General features: G+C 45.8%; 1 long non-coding RNA gene and 1 pseudogene across 2 annotated transcripts in view; one reads left to right on the forward strand and one right to left on the reverse strand.

Moving 5' to 3' along the window:
- Positions 1-23935, forward strand: part of LOC309629909 (anaphase-promoting complex subunit 7 pseudogene) — a 176951-nt pseudogene that overhangs the window by 77456 nt on the left and 75560 nt on the right. Inside the window, exon 6 of the transcript XR_014249500.1 lies at positions 3163-3208. The product of XR_014249500.1 is annotated as an anaphase-promoting complex subunit 7 pseudogene (transcript). The remainder of the gene's footprint in view (positions 1-3162; positions 3209-23935) is intronic.
- On the reverse strand, positions 14889-22058 carry LOC309629964. Its single transcript, XR_014245333.1, has 2 exons — positions 17118-22058; positions 14889-15219 (listed from the first exon to the last, which is right to left on the reverse strand). It is a non-coding gene; the product is annotated as an uncharacterized lncRNA (long non-coding RNA).

Genomic DNA, 23935 nt, shown 5'->3' on the forward strand with positions numbered 1-23935 from the left:
TCTTGGAGATACAAGGGGTCCTCCCCATGTGTGGAGACTTTCAGACATGAAAATCACAGCAGATTTGGGGGCTGAACATGTTAGCTCTGGAGCCAGACTGTCTGGGCTCAAACCCCAACTCTGTGCTCAATCACCTGTGGGTGTTGCCGAAACTCGGCCCCTGTTCCCCAGTGCTGAACAGAAACACGGAGCCAGAGTTTGGGGTGAAGTAGAAAAGAGTAGCTTTTATTGCTTCGCCAGGCAAAGGGGGCCACAGCAGGCTCATGCCCTCAAAACTGTGTGTCCACCCTGAAGGGGGTAGTGAGGAGTCTTATAGTGTTCAAGGAGCAGGGCGTGATCAGCTCGTGGACATTCTCCTGACCGGTTGTTGGGGAGGTAACTGGAAGTCGGCATCATCAACCTTCTGGTTCCAGCCCGTCTGGGGTCTACGTGCTTGTGGGCAGCGTACAGCTACCTTCTCCCGCCTGGGGGGTTTCAGTATCTGCAAAACAGCTCAAGGGACATGGCTCAGAATATTCTCTATAGTCCTTGAGGAAGAACTAAAGGTCCATGACTTTGTTTAATGGCTAAAGTATTATTATTTTGTCTTGCTTGACTGTTTTCCTTTCTTTCTGCATTTTCTCACTTCTCTGATTAAATTTATCCTCTGACTAAAGTTCTTCTACAGACAAAAGGCAGGCAGAGGACATGGGTGGGGATCTATTCTGAGAAGGCCTCGTAGGGTCCTGCTCGGTTACGTGGGCCCTGGGCCTACTTCTTATCAGGCCTCAGTTTCCTCAGTTGTAAATGGGATAAATGGAACGGGAATAGTTCCCACTTCACCAGCTTGTCGTGATGTCACCTGCAAAGTGCCTAGCATATAAAGACTCCACAAGTGCTTTGTTATTGTTACTTTAAAGTATTGTCAAAACAGGATCACAAAATTGTGGCACATATTAATGTTTACATTAACAAGTTATGATTTTAACTCAAAAAACACAATGGTATGTAACTGTGCTATTCTCAGGTAATTACAAGTTTGTTTTTCTTTAATTAATTCGCAGCACCTGAGAGGTGGTATGGGCACATCATGGGACACAGATTAGAAGTGAACGAGAAGCATCTGTGTCCTTGACTATATAGTAAGCCTCATCTGGAAATAATGTCAAAAATCTAAATTTGAGATCCTTTGTGAATGTTTGTCTCCAGGCCAAATGCTTTTCGTCGTCCCTCTGTGACCCCATTGCCACTCCCGTTCATATCTTAAAATGACTACAGCAGATAAGTGTGGGAGTTGGCTTAGACTCCACTTCCTAGCTCTCTGATTTCAAAATTAGATTAACAGGGTACGAGGAGATATATTCTATTATATGCTATAATTGGGAGATATATATATCTTAAGACGCAAACGTAGAGGGAGAAATGATGCAAGGCTAAAACTCGTATGTCCTATAAACAATTGAAGTCAGAACAGTCTTTAAGGAGGTGAAGGCCCACAGGTCCCGGCCACAAGAGAACTGTGGGAGGAAAGGCAAGCTCTCTCTACTGCACAATTTTGTTATAACTCATCTTGTTTGTGTGCCCAGTAGAAGCTGTGTATAAGACCAGCGAGGAGTGGACGATTTTCAACCAAATGGCACTTCAGGGCTACAAACATGACTCTAAATTACAGCAGCCCACAAAGTAGGAGCCTGAGAGGGACGCAAAGTTAGCCCCGCCCCACGGTTTCCCCTGGAAACACCAATGCATGAAGGGCTTTGCGGCTGCTACCCAGGGAATGTTGCTTGCAGATCTTTAAAAACAGGAGCCTTGGCAGCTCTCTGGGCAGCTGAGATGAAAGCCTACCTAGACTGGAGCAGACTGGCTGACCTTTCAAAGGCCCTTTTATCCTTGAGCGCCTGCTTTTGATGTGGTGCTGAGTATTTTTCAACTTCCTATCAAGAAGAGTCAGGGAACATATGAAAAATAAGGTCGGGTTCTACACTCATTGCCTCATGCATTTTTAAAAGGTTTTATAAATGGATAAATATTGTAGTCAGTCGATAAATAATAATTTCAACAAGATGAGAAATTTAAATTTGTCTGTTTTGCAAATCTAAGAGTTCAAAATTCCTATGAAGGAATACTTGAGGGGGGAAATGCCATTTTTTTAAAGGTGGGAGACAAGTCATTGTTGACCCCCCCCCATAGGAGGAACAAAACACATTTTTGTTGAGTGAATGAGATATTAAGGAACACAGCTTTTCATGTCTTAATGTTTATTATTTTGGAGGAAATAAAGTCAATGGATAATGAGGACAACTTTAAAAAATAGCTGACATTTATTGAATACACTTTATCTCAGTTACCTATCGTTGTGTTAAAAACCACTACAAAACGTAGTGGCTTAAAAGAATATTTTATTATTTCTTAGGATTCTATGGGTTGATGGGGCTCAGTTGGGGGGTAATTCTGCTCCACATGGTGTCTTTTGGGGCTGGAATGTCCAAGATGGCTATCTGGAGCCTCGGCCGGGATGGCTGGAACAGAACAGCTAGGGTTTCAGTGGGCATTTATCTTTCTCTCCAGGGGGTCTCTCCAACAGGATGGCCTAACTTCTTTATATGGTGGCTCAGGGCTCCAAGAGCAAATGTCTCAAGGGGACGAACCCCTATGTGCAAGCACTAATTAAGACTCTGCTTCCATACCACTTGCTAGTAACCCATTGGACAAAGCAAGTTATCCAGCCAAGTCCAGAGTCAGGGTGGGAGGGCATTACACGCAGGCTTAGTATTGGGAGGCGTGGTTCACTTGAGGCCACCAGTGTAAGTCAACCACACAACCCACTTGCCATACCTGTGTTGGACACTTTACATTAATTTATCCTCTTTAAAAATTAGAATACCCTATAAAGTGGATACTACTTAGAATCTTCATTCTAAGATGAGAAAACAAAGGCACAAAGAGGTTATTGACTTCATTACCCAAAGTCACACTGGTGAGAAGTGACAGAGCTGGGATTGAATTCAAGCCATCTAACCCCAGAAAACCTGAACTCACAAGTCTTAAAGCAGAAGCACAAGAATAGGAAATTATTAACTTCCAAAAGTAAATAATATCTCAGAAATATTTAGGTAATATTTGATTCAGAAGTTTATACATTCAGTAGCATTTATGAGAAATTTGTCCTCCTTTTTCTAACAGAGGTCATATGCATCTTATCTCCTAAAAGAATCGTGAACCAGGAGAGGTAAGTGCACTGGCTTGATGAGTTCCATTGACCTGGGTTAGAAATTTTCTTCTCCTTAGTCACTGAGTCACTTGATGACTTAATTTCCTCAACTATAAATTGGGAATGATAATCTCTAACTTGCAGAGTTGTGGTGAGGATTAAATGAGATAATATAGTGAGTGCAAAGTACCTAGAATGTTCTTGATGTGTAGAAGGTGTTCATACCTATGTATAAGTATGCATACTGGACAGAGCTAAGTGTGATGGGACATATGGGGAGCAGATTTTAGGGGATTCATGCTCTCCTACATGAGCTCACTGGAGAATAATTAGGGCGGTGAGTTTTAACCATAGCATAGGCTGTTATGCTCACCCACAGCTGGGAAGCATGGACCAAAACAGAGTGGGAGAAATTACAGGTCTGAACATCCCAGCCCAGAAACAAAAGAAAAATAGACACCACACTCCCCAGAAGACTCATGGCTGGTATCCTCACAGAACTAGTCTAACTGATCTAACCCAACTTGACCAGGCTCTATTATCTGCAAATTTAATCCAGTTCTAAGAATCTTTGGGAGCATCCCCCAAATTTGGAGAGTCAGGTACTAGCTGAGTACAGATCGATGATCTATTCCTGGTCACCTTCCAACACAGAAAACTATTTTGACTCTAGTGAAGATGTGGAAAAGGGGAGAAAGAAAAAACAATTCATCATGGGTAACTTTCCAAACCTTAGTTTCCATTGTCTGGCTATGCCCACAGCTGTCTGCAGGTTTTGAGGCAATTTACAGCTGGAAGAAACAGGACTCCGCATTTCTTCCCTCGGGGTTTGAATGATGGCTTTTTCCATGGTATTATGGTCACAGTTCTTCACATGAGTTATGGCAGCTTTAAATTACAGCCACAGTATTATGGGAAAAAGGATAAATCCCTCACTGCCTTCTTTTATCTCCAAAGCAGTTGGGAAATGGGGAGGAGGCCACTTACCCAAAAGGAATAAAATGATGTTGGGGGATGTGCCTCTGTCAGAAGAGGCAGCTGGCAGCCGGCTTTGCTGAAATGCTCTCATATGCTAACACGTTATTATACAAATCTCTCTTTCCCAGCTGCAAGAGGAAGGACAAAGTAAAAGAGGATAAGTGAGGAAGATGAGACCAGGGCAAACCCTCTTAAAATCTGCTCATTCCATTTAGGTCACTGGCGGTAACTGCCCAAATACTGCTCTCCGAGGACTCAGGGATACTCTCTTCCCAAAGCAAGTTTTTTGGTTTTTTAAAGGTAGTTTCCAATAATCCCTTAAATGTGTTTCTCACTATCTTACATGCCTGAGTAATCGCCGAGCGTGGTGCCTCACTACCATGGTATGATTTCCAGCCTGTTAACTAGTAAACTCGTGTGAGTGAATTTAACCTCATTAAGCTCAGTTTTGTCATCTGTGAAATGGACACCACAGCACATACATCGCCGTGTTATTGGGGTATAGCCAGAAGAAGTTGTTTGCACCTTCCTTTCTCTCACCTTCTTCCAGACTATTAACTCTGCATCTATTAACTCTGCATCCCACGTGCCCCTGAGATGGATTCTCTCCTCTCCATCATCTTACTGACGCATTATCTCTCTCCTGAACCATGGCAGGATCCCCTAACAGGTTTCCCTACCTTGGACAATAGAGAGATCTCCAGAATGCACACTGACCGTCCTTTGCTCGTTCCTGTTGGCTGTAGCGTAAGGTCCAAACTCCAGAGCAGAGCGCCCGAGTCCCCGAGATCTGGTTCTGTGGATCCCCCTACTCTGCCCCCTCCCTCACCTCATTCTCTGCACACAGGTTCCAACTTAGTGAGGTGGTTGGCAAGTAGCATGGCCTTTGAGAGAGGAACAAAATCTATTTGTCAGATGGCAGGATCGAGAATCCAAAAGATTCTTGCAACTGTGCGGTCAAATGAGCATTGGCCAAAGCTGAAGTTTTGGGTTGTAGTTTTTGTACGGATTTGTGCTTGGACCACGTATCATTGTCCTTCGGAGACCTTTAGCAGCCAGGGTTTCTTTCTGAACACGGACATTCCCTTGTATTCTTCCCCCAGCTTAAGAATGTGTCTGCTAATTATAATTTAAAAGAAAAAGCAAGCAGTATTCCCTTGCTTTGATTTAAAAATTCCAAGGAATCCTAGTCCTGGGACGAGTCGGAGGTACTCTGAGGTGAGGGGAGCCAGCTCAGGGGGTGACAGCTCCGACGTAGCAGTGTGGCACACTGATGACACTCCTGGGGTCAAACAGCCTCCCTCCACATGTGCTCCTTCAGTGGCATTACCAGGGTTTCAATCTCAGTATTTTAAGGAAGAAGGAAAATTATCTGAATGGAAGGCTTCATGTGCTATGCAGAAAAGAATCAGAAGCTGAAGGGCAACTTTGAAAACCACACAAGAACCAAGAGACTTCTACTCAGCAATAAAAAGGAACGAATTACTGATGTGTGCAAAACCATGGATGACTCTCAAAAGCATTAGGCTGAATGGGAGAAGCCAGACACTAAAGGTTACATAAAGCATGACTCCATTTACATGATGTTCTGGAAGAAGCAGAACTTCAGGGACAGAAATCAGATCAGTGGTTTCTGGGAATGGAGGTGGGGGGAAGGGACTGACTACAAAGGAGCAGGAGGGAATTTGGGGAGTGATGGAGCTGTTCTGGGTCTGGACTGTGGTGTTATTACAAGACTGTGTCAAAACTCATCTAACTGTATACCTAGAAAGGGTGAATTTCACTGTATGCAAATTATACCTCAGTAAGCCTCACTTACGCATATGCACACACTCAGGAAGATCCTGCTCAGCTGGCTAGAATCAGGGCTACGGGGGTGCCTAGGAAATGGCCACTGGGATGTCGCCTGTGTTACACATTAGGATTCCGTGGCAGATTTTGTTTGTAAAAAGAGTGGTGCTGCTAAAAACATTTGGAAACCACTGGATGAGATTAATGTCAGTGGGGGGCGGCTGAGGCTTCTTAAGAAAGCAATGCCCTGTTGTTTTTTTCAGATGTATCTTACTACAAGACAGAAACCAGAAGGGGGGTGGGGGGAAGGCTATAGATACTTACTTTCTCCGAGAAAACCCTCAAAGTGTTTTCTTTCCCTGGAATTGAGTCTCACTAAGAACTCTGTGCTTCTCTGCACTAAGGAGTAGAGGGTTGGAAGCCATCTGTCTTTGCCAGCCTGGACCAGCCAGTTGACAAGTGCCCCTTGGTGTGAGCAGGTGCAAGGCAGTGAGCCCTTTGTTCAGCCCAAACCAGCACCTGTTGGGCTTTCATCGGGTGATGGGAACACCGCAGTAAAAGGACTTTGGAAAGTTTGTCGAGCCTGGGAAGCTGGCTGAACAAACCATCCCTGAAGCTGTGGTTTGGCTCCAGGTACCAGACGGTTCTCGTGCGTTCACCTCCATAACTCCTCAGTGGGAAGACCCTTCCGTGGGCTGGCATCCCCTCTTACCTCAGTCCCCACGTCTTGTTCTTGGCTTCCCCCGAAACTCCCAGTTCCCTGACCCAGCCCTGAAGGTGTTCATGTTTAAGTAAACTGTTAGGATTTGCTGAGACATTCTGGGACTAAGGGTAATCATCGGAAGATGAAATTCCTTCTTCCCAGCCTCTCTACTTCACGTCACAGGGGCAGGCGGCTGGGTGCCCAGTGGTCCTTGAAGTCCAGACCTCCTGTGTCACCCACCCTCCCCTCCCCAGGACTCAGCCCCCAGGGCTCAGGAGGTGCCCTAATCCGACTTCATCTCCACCCTCCAAACCTTCCTAACAGCCTGGGGAAGTCACCAGCTGATGCAGCTCCCATCAGCGGCCCCTCTTTCACGGCTCCTTCTCTTCCCAGATGCCATGCCAGTGACGGCTCCCTTTCCTTGTCCCCTCCAGGTGTAGGGCTGCTAACAGCTTCTCTCTAATGCCATTTCCCACAAGCTTCACCCCTTTATTAGTTCCCTAGCCCTGACCACACCTATGTGAATAGTCCTTTCATCACGTTCTCTTCAGCTAAACCCTTTCATGGTTTAATCTGATTTCTGTTAGGGCTGTGGCCATTACAACTCCCTGTCCCAAATTCTATAACTTCTCAGTGGCCGTAGGATAAAACCCAAACTCCCTTGTGCCCTCTCCCCCTGACCCCTTCTCCTACTACTCTCCTCTGGTCCGCTAGGTTCCATGCTATTCAAACACTTTCCCATCTGGGGCCCTTTGCATCTGCTGTTCTGGAATGTTCTTTCTCCATATGTTGGTGCAGCTGCCTCATTCTCATCATTATGGTGTTCATCAGATGTCCCCTCTTCAGAAAGGCCTTTCCAGGCCACTCTACGATACAGCCTTTCTCCCCTAGATGTCGGTCAGGTTGTCCTCCTTTTTGTTTTTTGAAGAAAATAATTTATTCATTTTAAAACCAGGGAATTGACGTGAAAGTAGCAATATGAATACATGATCTAAAAAAAAAAAGACGGAAGGAAGGAGGTGCTCTGCTGAATCAGGCTGTTAAGTGCAGGGAGTGGCGCGGAGTCAGGTGATGACTCCATCCCATTACCCTATTTTACTTTTTTAGCTTTATCGCTATCTGAAATCATATAACTTATATTTGCAGATGTGTTTGTTGCCTGTCTCTTCTCCATGCTAGTGTTAGCTCTGCCTTATCTACCGCTGCGTCGGTCAGGATTCCAGCGAGAAATCAATGATGGCATGCTCGAACTGAGTCACCATTAAGAGAGTTTCATAGAGGAGCCATTTAGAAAGATGAGGGTGACAAGGGATAACGCAATCCCCTGGGGCTTGTGACAACGGGGTAGTCAGAGCGCTCGCCAGAACTCTGAGAAGGAAGGTAACTGAATGGAGAGGGCTGGGCTGCCTGACAGGAGCTGCCGCCCTTAGTTGCAAACCCACAGCAACCTGGCAGCAAGGCAGGTTTGCTGGCACTCCCCGCCGCCCAATCTCCTGCCAGTGGGAAGTTGGAGGGCGAAGGTGTTGAAGCCATGCATACGGGTCTGTTTCCTTCAGAGGCCCTCTCTGATCTTCCCACCCTGCTCTGCTTTCACAGAGCAAGGTGGGAAGATCAGAGAGGGCCTCTGAAGGAGCAAAGACATGCCGCACAGCCAGTGGCCTTCCTGGGTGCAAGACAGGGCTTGGTACCAGGCCCACCACATTTCACGGCCCCAGGGAGCACCGTTTACCTTGTGCGATGTGGCAGCCCTGCCTGGTAGTAGCGTCTCTGAGCAGGAGACACGGAATGCATCCATGAATTCCCGTGGGTTTGGCTCCAGGTTCTGGGGACTGAGTAGGGAATGTTTAATCCCTCCATCACACAGGGCCATCAGGAGAGGGAAAGGGTCGGTGCGTCTTGGGCTTCCTGAACACGATTACCAAGTTCTCAGCCATGGCCCTGTAAGACGGAGAGAGAGCATTCCTGTGACGGGTAGGCTCGTACGTTCTGTGCCAAGGACATTTCTGAAGTTGGAGAACAATCTCTATTTATGTGCAGCATGGAAACGGGAGCTTGTTTTGTATTGTGTTTGGAGGCAGAGAGGAATCAGGTAGCAAGCTGGCAACATTTCTGACTTTTCACAGGCTTGGTGGAGGTAGGAACAAAATCATCCATCTACAGGATTAGTGGCTGAATGGGGACGAAGCCAAGTCATTACACACGGCTGCCATCAGCTTTTAGCAAGGTGGGGAGCTACTACTGTGACTCACAGGGAGTAGGTATATCTAAGTGGGTTTTTTTTTTAAATTATTTATTTTTATTTATATATTTATTTATTTATGGCTGTGTTGGGTCTTCGTTTCTGTGCGAGGGCTTTCTCTAGTTGCGGCGAGCGGGGGCCACTCTTCATCGCGGTGCGCGGGCCTCTCATTATCGCGGCCTCTCTTGTTGCGGAGCACAGGCTCCAGACGCGCAGGCTCAGTAGTTGTGGCGCACGGGCTTAGTTGCTCCACGGCATGTGGGATCTTCCCAGACCAGGGCTCGAACCCGTGTCCCCTGCATTGGCAGGCAGATTCTCAACCACTGCGCCACCAGGGAAGCCCTCTAAGTGGGTTTTAATCAGAAATCCCCCTCGAGTGCCTACTAGGTATGGGATGGGGCAAGAATTTGCAACAAAGTGAAGAAAGAGAGTTTGCCTTTAACAACAGACAGCGAGCGGAGCTGTAGGTACATGACTGAGACCCAATTACAAGGGGACATATTCCATCACTAAGGGTGGAGTGGGAGATGCTTGTCCAAAGGGTTTAAACATTAAGCTAGAGAATAATATGATGGGATGAAAATTGCTGCCGAAATAGATTTCCCCATTTCCTCAGTGTAGGCCAGATCGAAAGAGGAGGTGACCTGGGATGGTTGTGAAAATAGAGAAGCGGGGGCAAACCGGACAGACTGCAACTCGGTCATCCGGCTTGTGTGAACACGACGAGTTGCAAAACAGCTGTGAGCTCTGTGCTGCTGCCTTTACCTGGTACTTTCAATTTCCCAACACGCCTTTCTGTTTGATCCGTCCTATACCACTTGCACGAAATAATGCATCATTGCTTTCGGTCGCTTCGCATTAGCTTTGTGACAAAAGGAAACCAATCGCAGACGCGTGTTAATTTCGGGTGGGAATTCTGCACCTCCCCCCGCCCCACAGGGGAAACTGCAGCAGGCTTGTTGACTGATGACACACTGATCCACCAAGAAAAGAATAAAGCAAGGAAGTACATGTCCTCTGGGGAGAGTAACTTCAAACTCATAATGCCGAAACTTGTTCTTTCTTGCCATTAGCCACACTGAGGCATCAGCTGATAATAGATTGAGAAATTGCTCTCTATATGAAATTGGCATTGGATCACGTGGCTCCTTATTCACTCAATATCAGTGGAGCCCTTAGCACGTGCTAGGCATGGAAGATACCAAGATGCATAAGCCGTGGCCGATGCCCCCCAAGGAGCTCACAGTCTAGTGTGTGTGGGGATGTGGGAGCCTGAGCAATGCTGTGATGGTGAGACACACAGGGTGTTGTGGGACCTAATGGGAGAGGCTGCTGCTAGAGACTGGGGCTGGGGCTGGTCAGGGTGTCTTCCAGGCCCACTCTCCACCCTGCTCTGTGCCCTCGGGCTGGCTCGTAGGGACTGCATCAATAGGCCCCCACGCCTGCTGTGTCCGTTTGGGTTCGGCCAGTGAAGAGCCAAAGCAAAAGATGGGCGGAAAGGAGGAAAGTCTGGGGTGCCAATTCTCTCTGGGATTTCTCCTCTCAGGATCATTGCAGACTGGCTGTATCTGTTTCTGAAAGATGCAGCTCCTGACAGGTAGCCCTTGCCACACGACTCTTTCCTTGGGGTTCTAGAAACCATCTCTTCCCTGGTCCTTTCTAGCCTCTGGGATGGTAACAGTACTACTAGCCGTGGGGTACTGCACCATCAGTTTTTGGTTTCCTTAAACCCTCCTCACACCTTTATAACTAGTCGCTTTACTACTTCTCCCTAAGTGCTCAGTGATAACGTGCCCTCTCCTTCCAGCTAGATCCTGACAGCTGTGGAGGGTTTCCAGAAAGAGGTGATGCCTGAGTTGAGTGGCAATGGTGAGCAGAATTATTTGGGTGAAAAGGGAGAAAAGGTCCAATCAGAAGCAGCAAGCAACCAGTGCAAAGACATGGAGGGAAGTGAGAGCACAGTGTTCCAGAAGCCAGGAAATGATCACTGCACTCTTCTTCCTTCATGCTGACATCCACTTGGACACCAAGTCCTGGACTTTCTACTTCCTCACCATCTCTCCAACCTGCCCACTCCTCTCCATCTCCACCACCTCCATTACGATAGCAGCTTTGGCATCATTCCCATATCCCTGCTAACAACCCTCCTCACAGCCTTCAGGATAAATGCAAACCCCTGCGCAGGGACCCTGGCCCCTCCTCGAGGATCTGGTCCCTGCCTACTTGTCACCTGCCCCAGCCAGACTGAACCCGCTGCCTCGGCCCCCAGAGTGGAGCACCCTCTGCCTTCACCACTCCACCTCCCCCCATTTGTTCTCTAGGCTCACCCTCCTCATCCCAAGGGAAACCTCTGGCTTTACCCACCGGCACTCAGGGATGAGCTCTCCTCCCTGTGGGGTTAGGTATCATTGCCGTGTCCTGGGCTCCCATAGTACTGCATGATTTTCTGTATTTTCGTCCTACTCACAGAATGCACAGTGTTCCTTTTGCTCTTCTGTCTCAAGCTGTAGGCATCTAAAGATCAGGGACTGGGTCGTCTTCTTTATACTCCGGCATGTTACACAGAGCAGGGCCTATAGTAGGTGCTCAATTAATGTTTGTTGACTAATGAAGAACGACAGTTAGTTAATTCACTAGGAATGGAAAGTGGTGAGCAAGGGAGAGAAAAGAGAAGGTAAATGAGGTGAGGATGGAGGCAAGCCAGAGCCACATGAGAACAGGCCTGACAGGCCAGGTTGGAGAATATGGGCTTTATCCTGAGGGCAATTGGGAGCCATGGAGGGTCTTAAACAGGGGTGAGGACCAGACCAGATGGGCATCTCTGGCAGCACCCGTGAGTTAGACAATCGTGGAAGACTAAGATGGCAACAATGGGGACAGGAGGCATGCCGGTCTTTGCCGAGGCAGGACAGGGTGAATGGAAGAGGGATACCCAATGGAAGAGCCTTTGAGTCCACGGGAATGAGTAGCTGTGCCTTAATTTCATATGCAGGGGCAGAGAGGTAGGTGAAATTCTGGCCAGGGTCTTGACCGTCTATTCACAAAACATAGAGCTTCTCACCGCTTGTAAAACCTCAGCCCACGGAATAGGAGAAGCCTACAAACTTGACTTGGGGCATAGGAGTTAAGTGCACAGGCTTTGGAATCAGGCTGAGTATGAAGCTTCACAAGGGCAGAGACTTTGATTTGCTCATTGCTGTTTCCTACTGTCCAGGACAGTGCCTGGCACACAGCAGATGCTCCAGAAATATTTGTGCAGTGAATGAAATCCCAGTCCCACCATTTATTAACCGTATGAGTTTGGCTTTAATTTTGTCCCAGTATGCCTGGGTTACTTTTTCTGTAAAATGAGAAATAATTGTAGTAATTAACACAGAGGGCTGGTGTGGTGATTACATAAGAGTAATTCACATAAGCGGGCTCCTCGGACTATAGCAAACTCTCAACGAATAGCATGAAAGTAAAAACCTGGCCAATTCCAGAAGGGGAATTTTCCTCTAGCATCACATTTCTTTGCCCTTAACTTTCAAAACTCAGATGGGCACCTTATCCGTCAGGCACAGTTCCTACAGAAAGATTTTATTTCTTTTAAAATCAGAGGGAAAAGTAATAAAATAATAATGAATATGTAATAATAAATCCAGCCTTGATTAAATTAATTTTTATATCAATGTAATTGTAAAATATAGTTTTAAGTCTTTTTTTTAAAGTGGAGGAAGGCCCCAGGAAGGCAAAAATGCCTAATGGCCAGGAAAGTCATCTGTTCCTATCTCTCTCATCATCCTACTCTTACTAATCTGGTGGATAATTTGCTTCAAAACTTTATTATTTAAGCAGCTACTATAAGGCAGATATAGTGCTATGCAGAGTGAAATCTAAAGAAGAGGGACAGAGGCTCCTTGAACTCAGGGTTCTCACCAGGCACAGTCCTGGGTGATGGAGAGGCATAGGAGAAGAAGAATAAAAAGATGGAATAACCCAGAGAGAAGTACTGTTTCCTCAAAAAGCTGATGATGTGGATGAGTGGGAAGTTCCTAACACATGATCCGAGCATGCTGAACTCTGTGTATCTGGAGGAAAGTGACACAGCATTGTGGCACCATATCCAATTTCCAAGGCAGGAGCCAGAAGCTAAAAAAAAAAAAAGAAAATTTAAATATATAGTTGATAAGACACAGCAGTAGAGGTATAACTTTCCCTCTTGATACATTTGTAATGTATCATGTCAGAATTAATCTTGATTTTGCCAAGACACCTAACGTATAAGCGCAAAAGAAAAACAGTAATAATGTGTAGACATCAATGACTATCCAGATAAAATTTCAACCACTTGGGCAAACAGGAAAATAGAAGGAAATGATCAGAATAATATAGTAAGTGTTCTGTCATCTCCAAGATGGAGTGCTATGGAAACCTAGCTATAGTTTATCGCTAGGGGATGGAATTGTGAGTTATTTTATCTTTGTTTTGCTAATCTCTCTATTTTCTTCTGTTCTCACAATGAACACCTGCAAATTTTGTCTCTAAAAATCAATACAATTTTCCAAACTCAACTATACAAACTATTATGTCCCACATTGAGGAATTTCTTTTAAGAGAATAATTAGAGGTACGTGATGAGGTTGTTTACAAAACTGAAAAATTGAAATAAGCTAAATATTCATCAGTATAGGATTGATTACATACATTTTAGTTTACCCTCACATGGTCATTAAAAATTATTATTTAGATCTATGTTCATTGCTGTGGAAGACATTCACAATATATTGTTGAATATAATGTATAAAAATGTCTGAAAAGAGTAAGTGTGACATCATTTCTTTTTAAAACATTTAAAATGCTCTTTTAATGGTTTTTTTTTTTTTTTTTGGCCACGCCTGTGCAGCATGTGGAATCTTAGTTCCCAGACCAGGGATCGAACCCGCGCCCCCTGCAGTAGAAGCTTGGGGTCTTAACCACTGGACTGCCAGGAAAGTTCCTCTTTTTTTCTAGTCTTTTTAAACTTTATCCTTTTATTCTTTATTCTTTTCTAACTAGAAAAAAACCAATCAAACTATTTCTACTTTTAAAATTAGAGTAAAAGAAGATTGTCAGTTTTAAGAAACATTTCCCCTGAACAACATTTCTCTCACTGAAATCCAAAGTGATTTTGAAAGAACACCCGCAAAATGCCGTTGCCACAGATTTGACATCTCCAAGGTTTACCCAATCATTTCCCCATCAAACCTGCTTCCCCTCCCAGCTTCACTTATTGTAACCATTCTTGAGCTCAGAAATTCAGACACTTGTTTCCCAGACCAATGAGATGCAACGGCTGTAACAACCTCATGGCAAAAATGAGGGTGTGTTTAGGATGGGCTGAAGGGAAAGGTGTGCTGGGCAGGAGGAAGGGCATGGACCAAGGCTAGGAGTTGAGAATATGCACATCGTCTTTGGAAAATAGTGGTGAGAACTTAGTGGATGAGTGAAGAGTTTGTGAGGGGAATGGTGAGAAGTAAGATAAAGTGGGCCAGATAGGAGGGTCTTGTATATCAGACCGTGGGGTCTTCAGTTTATCTAGGTGATGGGGCCATTGAGTTTTTGAGTAGCAAAAAGACAAGAGGTAATTGGAATTTTAGAAAGACTCATCTGAGGGCTGAAAGCAGAAAGATCAGTTTTGCTACCGTTCATATCCTGGGATGAGAAGCCTCTGGATTAAGACAGAAGCAGTGAGAGAGGAAGGAGTGACAAATGAGAGACTTTCTGTATTAGTCAGCGTTCTCCAGAGGAACAGAACCAGTAGGAGAGAGAAAGAGAGAGAGAGAGAGAGAGAGAGGGGTGATAGACTTATTATAAAGAATTGGCTCACGTGGTTATGGAGGCTGAGAAGCCCCAAGATCGGCAAGCTGGAAACCCAGGAGAGCAGGTGGAGTAAGTTCCAGCCTGAAGGCCGGTAGGAATCAAGACTCAGAAAGAGCTGATGTCTCAGCTCAAGTCCAAAGGCAGGAAAAGACCAATGTCCCAGCTCAGAGACGCTCAGGCAGGAGGAATTCCCTCTTACTCCCTTGAGGTTTGGCCTTTTATTTCTTTTTTTTTTTTTTAATAAACTTATTTATTTATTTTTGGCTGTGTTGGGTTTTCGTTTCTGTGCGAGGGCTTTCTCTAGTTGCGGCGAGCGGGGGCCACTCTTCATCGTGGTGCGCGGGCCTCTCACTGTCGCGGCCTCTCTTGTTGCGGAGCACAGGCTCCAGACGCGCAGGCTCAGTAGTTGCGGCTCACGGGACTAGTTGCTCCACGGCATGTGGGATCTTCCCAGACCAGGGCTCGAACCGGCGTCCCCTGCAATGGCAGGCAGACTCTCAACCACTGCGCCACCAGGGAAGCCCTTGGCCTTTTATTTATGTTCAGACCTTCCATGGATGGAACGCAGCCCATCACGATTGGGCGGGGCGCTCTGCTTTACTCACTCTACCCACCCATTCAAATGTTAATCTCATCTAGAAACAACCTGACAGACATCTTAGAATAATGTCTGGGCATCCTGTGGTTCAACCAAGTTGACACATAAAAATTAACCATCACGCTTTCCAAAGGAAAAGCAATTTACTATTTGCCTTTAGGATGTCCGCCTGCAAGGAGTATGCCCTCAGGCTTGTCCCACCTCTGGGGAGACACACCCTCTGACCCCTTTCAAACATAAGCCAGACACTCTTCCATCCCATAAGGGCAATGGCTGTGAAGTCAACCTCTGAGCCAGTGGTCAGGTCTCACAGTGGTGGCCATCTCCCATGACCACAGGTACACGTGTCCGGACACCTCAGAACATCCCAGTGAGCAGGCATTATTGTTGTGTTCTCCTTCTACCCAATTTAAAGATAAGGAAGACTGATGCCAGAAACATTTAAATGACTTGCTAAAAGTCTCCCAGCTATTAAATTGTACAGCCAGGACCAGGAAGGGAAATAATCTCTTGAGCACCTACAATGGATTAGGCAATAGGCCAGCTACTCATTATACTTTATTGTGGTTAATCATCACAGTAACCCTGTATGCTGTTATTATCCCCATTTTACAGATGAAAAAACTGAGGCTTATAGAGATTAGGAATCTCACCCAAAGTAGGCAGGGAGACTTAGGATTGGAACTCACGTCTGTCTGATTCTAAAGCCCTATGCTGTGATTCACTGGTATATGACAAGTCACACGAGAACAGAGGAAAAAGTTAAAGATGACCAAGGGCAATAAGCCAACCCAGCCCAAATGATGGGAGTAAATGAGCCAAGAAATTCTGATTCACTCTTCAGTGTCTAAAAGGGTAAGCCCCGTTCTTCCACTCCTCAGCCCTGCAGTTTAGCCCAGACCTGTCTCCTAGCAAGTTTCCTCTTCCATCCCACACACAGGCCTGTGTTCAAATCCTCAGTGCTGCTCAGAACCACAGAAGGGCTGGACTTTTTTGATCACACCAGAGAGGAACTCAGTTGGGATTTCTGCTTTCAAAAGAACTGAAAGCAGAAATCCCAACTGTCAGAGTTGCTTACACTTTGTACGATTCCTATTCCCTTAAAAACCAAGCAGCCCTAACTCACCGGCTGTCTGACTAATTAGCAGAATGTTCTTTGGACAGACAGAGCTCAGGAGCCTCCAACAAAAAAGTGAGATCAGCTCTTCGGAACGGCTTTTTTTCTCTCTTACAGGACAAAAGGTCTGAAAGGAATGTTTTGCGGCCGAATTTCGCCAGGGTCTTAAATATAATTTCTTCAAGGTGGAGAGATGAGTGGATGAAGAAAAACAAAAGAACTAAAAACTCCCTTGGGAATTTTGTTCATCTTTTCTGCTGGTTTCTCTCCTGTGCTGCAGGAGAGGGACGAGAAACTAAAAATCAGTAGACTTTGTTGGGACCATATTGTTCAGGTTTATGTTGAAATTAGACATCTGTTCCATCTCTCACCTGCATTTATCTAGTTTCCTGAAGGTTCCATTTATAATCCTAGGATCTAGCTACCCCAAAATTTGAAAATTAAAAACAAAAAACTCAGCTAACATTTGTATGACATAAAAATGAATCAGACCAACCATAATGAAAGGTATTCTGTCCCAGTATATGAGGCTTTCCTATACCCTATACACCCAGGTCATGTGTACATTACCTACACTGGTCTACACTTTTCCCAAAAATGTGAACAGAAGGCTCTCTATGATCCCCACAAGAAGCAATATTTTATTTTCCTGAATCGTACCTCTGAATTGGCACTTACGTCCACACAGGCAAGAGGAGAAGGCCTCTCAGTGAGACTAGGGGACAGAGAATTGCGTGCCTTAAGAGGGGGTTAAGTGCATATTCCTCTCTCTCCAGCTGATTTGCCTGGTCCCTACGTGTGGGCCCCATTTGAGAGGCCCCAAACGAGTCCAGTTTATGGTAGGCCTCCAATGGATACGTTAGAGTCAGAGTCCGAGAGAGAAGTCAGAGAGATCGCTAGGATGGCAGCAGAGAAAGAAAAGCCAAACGCAGAGGAACATCTAAACCCTGCAAACAGGCTGCTTCTGCGGTCCCCATGATAATGCTGACTTGGATCTGATTTTGCCACCGAGTTCCAGTAGGGCGGGAACAAAGCCCAAAGCGGTGTCAGGTGGCTGCAGCGGGAGAGGAGGCCGCAGCCTGCTGGCAGCTAATGATCTGGCCAGAGCGGAAGGAGAGAGGTTTCAAAGAAAGCAGAGAGTGGCGCCCACCACGTCCTGCCAAGGCCTGATACGCCTGGGAGACAATGGGTGAAGTTGCAACAATTACCAGCAGCCCTCAGCCCCTGGGCGGTGGGTGGCACTGACCTATGACACAGCCTCTCAAGTCCTGGCAGGCTTCGAGAGGGCAGAAAGAACACTCGCCTTTCCACAGGGATTTCCATAGTTAAGATGGTTGTCTCGGCTGCTATTTTGGAAACACTCTGTCACAACTAAGCTGTGAGTGCTTCTTTACGATGTTCCTCTGTAGTTGACACTCTACGTTGTAAAAGACACTTTTCTGTTCTTTGCCTCGAGAAGTGACCCATCTAGATATTACTCCCTGGTAATGATTATAAAGCAGACTATACATATTTAATGTATAGGTAAGCAAGAAGCCAGGGTCACTAATCTTCATTTTGAAGAGTACCACACTTGTTGCAAAAACCGTGCAGCAGTTTACAGAATGCTTAGTGCTAAGGCGGCTCCAGAATTTCCAAACAGAAGGAGCCCAGGGGGCCGGTATGTTTGGAGATGGAGGGGGAGTCTGGAAGCTACATCTGCACGGCCCCTTTCACAGTGCTGAGCAAACCGCAGTTGTCCGTATCAAAGAGTGAGTGGGGACTTCAGTCCTAACTACGATCCCCAGCCCCCCAGCCTGTCCTGCTTAGCTTAATCCTTCATTTCACCAGGATCCCCAATCTTTTCCCACTCCTCGCAAGGAAAGTCTTGTTGGGTTTTAGCATTTTACCCTCCAGTCAACTTTGCTGATTTTCAATATGTTTACTTCAACCTCCAATTTAAATAGCAAAATGAGTCAGCCTTGGCTCCTCTCTTTTGAACTCGCCCTCTCCTTTCCATCCCCTGCAGTCACAGCTTACCACCAGGTCCCCCTTTGCTCTCTCCTAGACTATTGTAAAATCCTCCCACCTCCCTCCCATTCACCCTGATGCCTGAAGGGACTCTCTTAAGGTGTATTTGAGCCAGTCACACCCCTTCTGGAACAGTTCCCTGCAGTATCCAGTCTGAATTCCCTAGCATGACATCTCCAGGCTTTTATGATGTGACCCCTACCTAACATTCTTCGAAAAATGAAAATAGTTCTTTCCATTTTTGTAGGGGTTAACAGTGTAATGAAGTCCTTTGTAAAGGACCTCCAGGATTAGGGCCTGCTGAACACTCTTCAGCATTTTGCAGCTGCCCAGACTACTTCCATTTATTTCCAGGGAGCAATCTCCGCCCAAGAAAAAATGAACTCCCTTAGGATCTTCCCAAGGTCAGTCCTACAAGGGGGTGTGGCTTCAAATCAGGGCAGGTCACACAGACATTCCTTTCCCAGGTGAAATATCTTTACCCTGGCAGCATTTGCATTTTAACATTGGAGAAAATACAAGCCATGAAAGAGGAATAGAAATACTGGGGATCTTCCCTCTCTTGGTAACGTCAGGCCACTGAAGGAGACTGCCTACCTGTGCAGTTTTCCTTTGCAGGTGACTTTTCCCTGGGATGAGTGAGTGCTTTTTTGAACCCTAACCAAAGAGTTCTTTGGAAGAGCAGCCTCAGTGCCCCCGGGGACTGAGAGGCTGAGGCTGCAGGGTGGATCCTGGTCCCAGGAGCACATTTCTTCCGAAAGATCACACTGGGGGGCCTTCTACCAGGAACACTTCTGTGCCTTCTCCTGGCACCACCCACGCTCAGCCAGCTGTCTTACTTTCTTAGAAGCTAGAGAACAATCTGGAAGGGCCAATTTTGTGAGTTTTCTCCAACCTCGCAGATGAATTCAACAAAACCTTTAGCAGAGTACAAGAAATTCTGACCCACCTCCCATCTTTTTTAGGGAAGCTCAAAAAACAAATCAAACATAAAGTAATGGCATTCTTACCATTCACCTTCTGGACATCGTTACTGGCCTTGCATAGCTTGTGTTCCGTTTTTGGTATGAGCTGCTGCTTCCAGAGGGAAGCCCTCACCCCAGGGCACTGCTCTTAAGTTATATTCAAAACCACCATCCCTAGAGAAGCCAGTAGGATTTATTTTCTAGAAGACCCAGTTCCTGAAATGAGAGGCTGTGTAGCCCATCATAACTCCTCCTGTAGGCCTTGCTCCCTTCACCCTTCCCTAATGCATCAATTAAAACTATGTCAAAAAATAAAAGCAGAAAATCCCATTCAGTTTGGCAATAATAACAATAATAATAATAAATGTATTTTTCATGTATCTGAAATCCAGTAGTAATTGGTGTTGCAGGTCAGGTTTGATCCAGCTGCTCAGACAATGCCACTAAAGTCATCACTCTTGCCTTCTCACAACATGGGCTCCACATGACACGAGCTGCAGCCCACCTGGTCCCATACCCTCCACCCCATGGATACAGCCAAGGTGAGGGATGGGTGCACAGCCTCAGTTGCTCTAATAACTTAGCATAAACATAAACCATCCCAGTCTGTTCCAGACCATCCCCCTTTGGTCCCTTCCAGTTATCTGCCTCGCTTCCAGCTCCAGCCCTTAACGAAGGGAAACACTGGTAATGAACATGATATCTGCTTTTCCACTGAGGGCTTCTCCAGCAAGTCACCTCTTTGCATTTCTCTCTAGGCAGCCCATGCAGAGATGAGCTCTAACCAGGATAGGATGAGAATAAGCCTCTGAAAGTAGGGCAAAGACCTGTTTTCCTGTTCAAGTTCCCCAGAGGCTCATGTGGACTCCCTTCCTTCTTTGTAGGCATCTGGATTCATGAGCCTCTTCATGTCCCCTTGGGGCCCACTGCCCATCCCTGTGTGGCGTGCCCTAGTCTGGGCACCATCTCACCCCACTTCACGCGTAGGCCACATCAGAGCGCAGCCTGACCAGCCCACAACTAAGGCTTCCTCTGACCCTTAGTAACAGCTCAGCCAGCCCTGGGAACAGCTCCCATGTTTGTGCTACTTCTGTGAGCGGCATGACTGATCTGTCAATCAAGGTGCAGGTGCTCTGTGTACCTGCCTGAAAATCTGCCCGTCCTCCCCAGCTCTGTCGCTGGAAAATCTCAATCGGCACACATGAGTCCTTTCCTACTGGAGCCCCATGTCCACTCCTTGACTTTTTTTAAAATTTATTTTATTTATTTATTTTTTTGGCTGCGTTGGGCCTTTGTTGCTGCCCGCGGGCTTTCTCTAGTTGAGGTGAGCGAGGGCTACTCTTCATTGCGGTGCGCGGGCTTCTCATTGCGGTGGCTTCTCTTGTTGCGGAGCACGGGCTCTAGGCGCTCAGGCTTCAGTAGTTGTGGCACGTGGGCTCAGTAGTTGTGGCTCGCAGGCTCTAGAGCAGAGGCTCAGTAGTTGTGGTGCACAGACTTAGTTGCTCTGCGGCATGTGGGATCTTCCCGGACCAGGGCTTGAACCCGTGTTCATTGGCAGGTGGATTCTTAACCACTGCACCACCAGGGAAGCCCCACTCCTTGACTTGGAAGCATATGCAGCCTCCCCAGGCACAGCGGTACCCCAGGATTCTGGCCCATGAATTCCCTAAACCAGCCTCCTGTCTATTCTAATCCTAAAACCACTTCTCTTAGATTGACCTCTAGCTCCGTTCAGTATATCCTGCTTTCCTTCCAGCCCTCTTCATTTGCTTTTCCTCCTAAAAGCCAGAATATTTCATTAAAATTTCACACTCTACTGCCTTCTCCTATATTCCCATCCCAAAATTGCTGGAGAAAAATATTTCGCCCCTCCCTTTTAATGTTTAATGTACAAGTAGTATTCTTTCCTCTGATCATTAACATATTTGAAAATCCAGCTTTATGCTTTTCACTGCATCCCATTGCGCTGTGGTGCCCAGCACTACAGAGCATAAGGCTGGCTCGTGATCTGCTCCCCATGGTTCTACTTTGCACAAAAGATGTTCTAGACTTTGGAAGGGCCTAAAAAATAATTTTCCTTCCTTTGCATTGAGTCCTTGGGTAACCTCTGTACACACCCGTGTTATTATAGATGAGAATCCATGCAGGAATTTTCTGAAGGGGATATTTGGATAAAAACAAATATAGTGAGAAAAGGGGGGAATTCCCTGGTGATCCAGTGGGTAGGACTTCGTGCTTTCACTGCTGAGGGCGCGGGTTCAAACCCTGGTCAGGAGACTAAGATCCCACAAGCCGGGCAGCGAGGCCAAAAATAAATAAAATAAAATAAGGAAAAAAGAGATAAAATATTGCAAGCAGCCTCTTATTTAAAAAAAAGAAAGAAAAGGAAAGGGAACCCTTGTACACTGCTAATGGGAATGTAAATTGGTGCAGCCACTGTGGAAAACAGTATGGAATTTTCTCAAAAAACTAAAAATAGACCCAGCAATTCCACTCCTGGTATATATCCCAAAAAACTGAAGACACTGATTCAACTGTACATGCACCCCAATGTTCATAGCAGCATTATTTACAATTGCCAAGACGTGGAAACAACCTAAGTGTCCATCAATAGGTGAATGCATAAAGAAGACGTGGTATATATCATATATATATATATATATATATATATATATATTTATGGTGAAATAATACTCAGCCATAAAAAAGAATGAAATTTTGGCATTTTCAGCAACACAGATGGACTTGGAGGGCATTATGCTATGTGAAATAAGTCAGATAGAGAAAGACAAATACTGTGTGGTATCTTTTATATGTGGAATCTAAAAAATACAACAAACTAGTGAATATAACAAAAAAGAAGCAGACTCACAGATCTAGAGAACAAACTTGTGGTTACCAGTGGTGGGGGGAACATAGGGGCGGGGGAGTGGGAGGTAGAAACTATTGGGTTTAAGATAGACTCAAGGATGGATGGAAAAACATGGGGAGTATAGCCAATCTTTTGTAATAACTGTAAATGGAAAGTAACCTTTAAAAATTGTACAAGAATAAAAAATTTAAAAAAAAACACAGTGGACACTACCCTTTCTGAAGCTCCAGTCCTGGAAGTGGCTCTTGCAGTAGAACTCTAGGCTGGGGAAGAGACTCTTAGCACAATGTAATTCAGGAGACAGGCTAGCAGGAAGGGATGGTGGTAACATAAGGACTGAGGGCTTGAGGTGGGCGAGGAAAGAGAGTGGGCGTGAGGGAAAGAGTCTGTGGAAGATGCTGCCTGCCCGCCAGGGGTGGTCATGAATGTGCCTGATGCCCGTGACCATGGCCAGGATCAGAGGCAGCTGACTCGACCACTGCCGCCACTCCTGAACCTTCTCCCCCTGGTGCTCTCTGGGTTGACTGGAAACATCCTTGAACCTGAAGTGAACAACTGTTTGACCCTCCTCTGAGCCCCACCTCCCTTCTCTAAGAATGGCCAGGATGGAAGAATCAAGGCAGAAAAGTTTTACAAGCCTTGAAAAGAGTCAAAAAAGTCTGCCATCCAGAAACGATGTCCCATTATCTCTCAGCCTGTTTGTCAGTCAGCATTTACACAGCTCGCCATATTCACAGCGTGGGGAGCTGATGGCAGTCAGCAGTTAGCAGTCGGAACAGAGACCAAGACTAGGGTCATGGGTCCTGTTTTCAATTCTTCTTAGGATCCTGATTCATAGCCTGAATGAATCAGCCCCGAGCCCATTGCCTACAGGTCGAGGCCTCCTGCACAGTTGCAGGGCCGAACCCAAAACTTGACATCAGCTCCTCCTGGCCTATCAGGCCTGAGTCTGCAGCTCTCTCCTCACAGCAACAATTTCTCCTTTCCTCTCATTAGTCCTGGCAGACACAGCAAACAAATCAAAACCTAAACAAATGAGAATGCCAAAGCTTACTTGACCATTCAAAGATCAATGCAATTATAAACATCTCCGTACTTTCGACTGACTGCTTCATTATTAATATGAAAGTAAAACTCGTTCTGAGCTTTCACTGTGGTAAGTGTTCTGTAATGGCATTTACTGATATGGCCCTGATATTGAACACTTGGGAACAGATGTAATAAATAAAGCATGTTACAAGTATGCTTACTTTAGGTTTGATTACTTTCCAGTCGGACAAGCATGGGTTTGAATGCTGCTTTGCCACTTGTTTGAGATGCTTAAATTCTCTGAGCCTCAGCTTCTGCATCAGAAAAACAAGGATATTACACCAACACCTAGGATTGTTGCAAAGATTAAACGAAATAAGATTTGAAAAAGCCCTAACAGAACATTTGAAAATGTAACACTTGAAAATATAACATTTGAAAATATAAATAGTAGCTATTATTTATGCTGTGTTAAATAAAAGTTGCAGCATAATGTAATCAGAAGATCCAGATAAACAGAGGGACTCTTAAAAAGCTTTTTTCTTCCTTTTTGCAGTCAACAGTGTTCATTGGGTACCTACGCTGTACCAGACACCATTCTA

This window comes from Balaenoptera borealis, assembly GCF_965194805.1.
Source record: "Balaenoptera borealis genome assembly, chromosome: 5".
Taxonomy (NCBI): domain Eukaryota; kingdom Metazoa; phylum Chordata; class Mammalia; order Artiodactyla; family Balaenopteridae; genus Balaenoptera; species Balaenoptera borealis.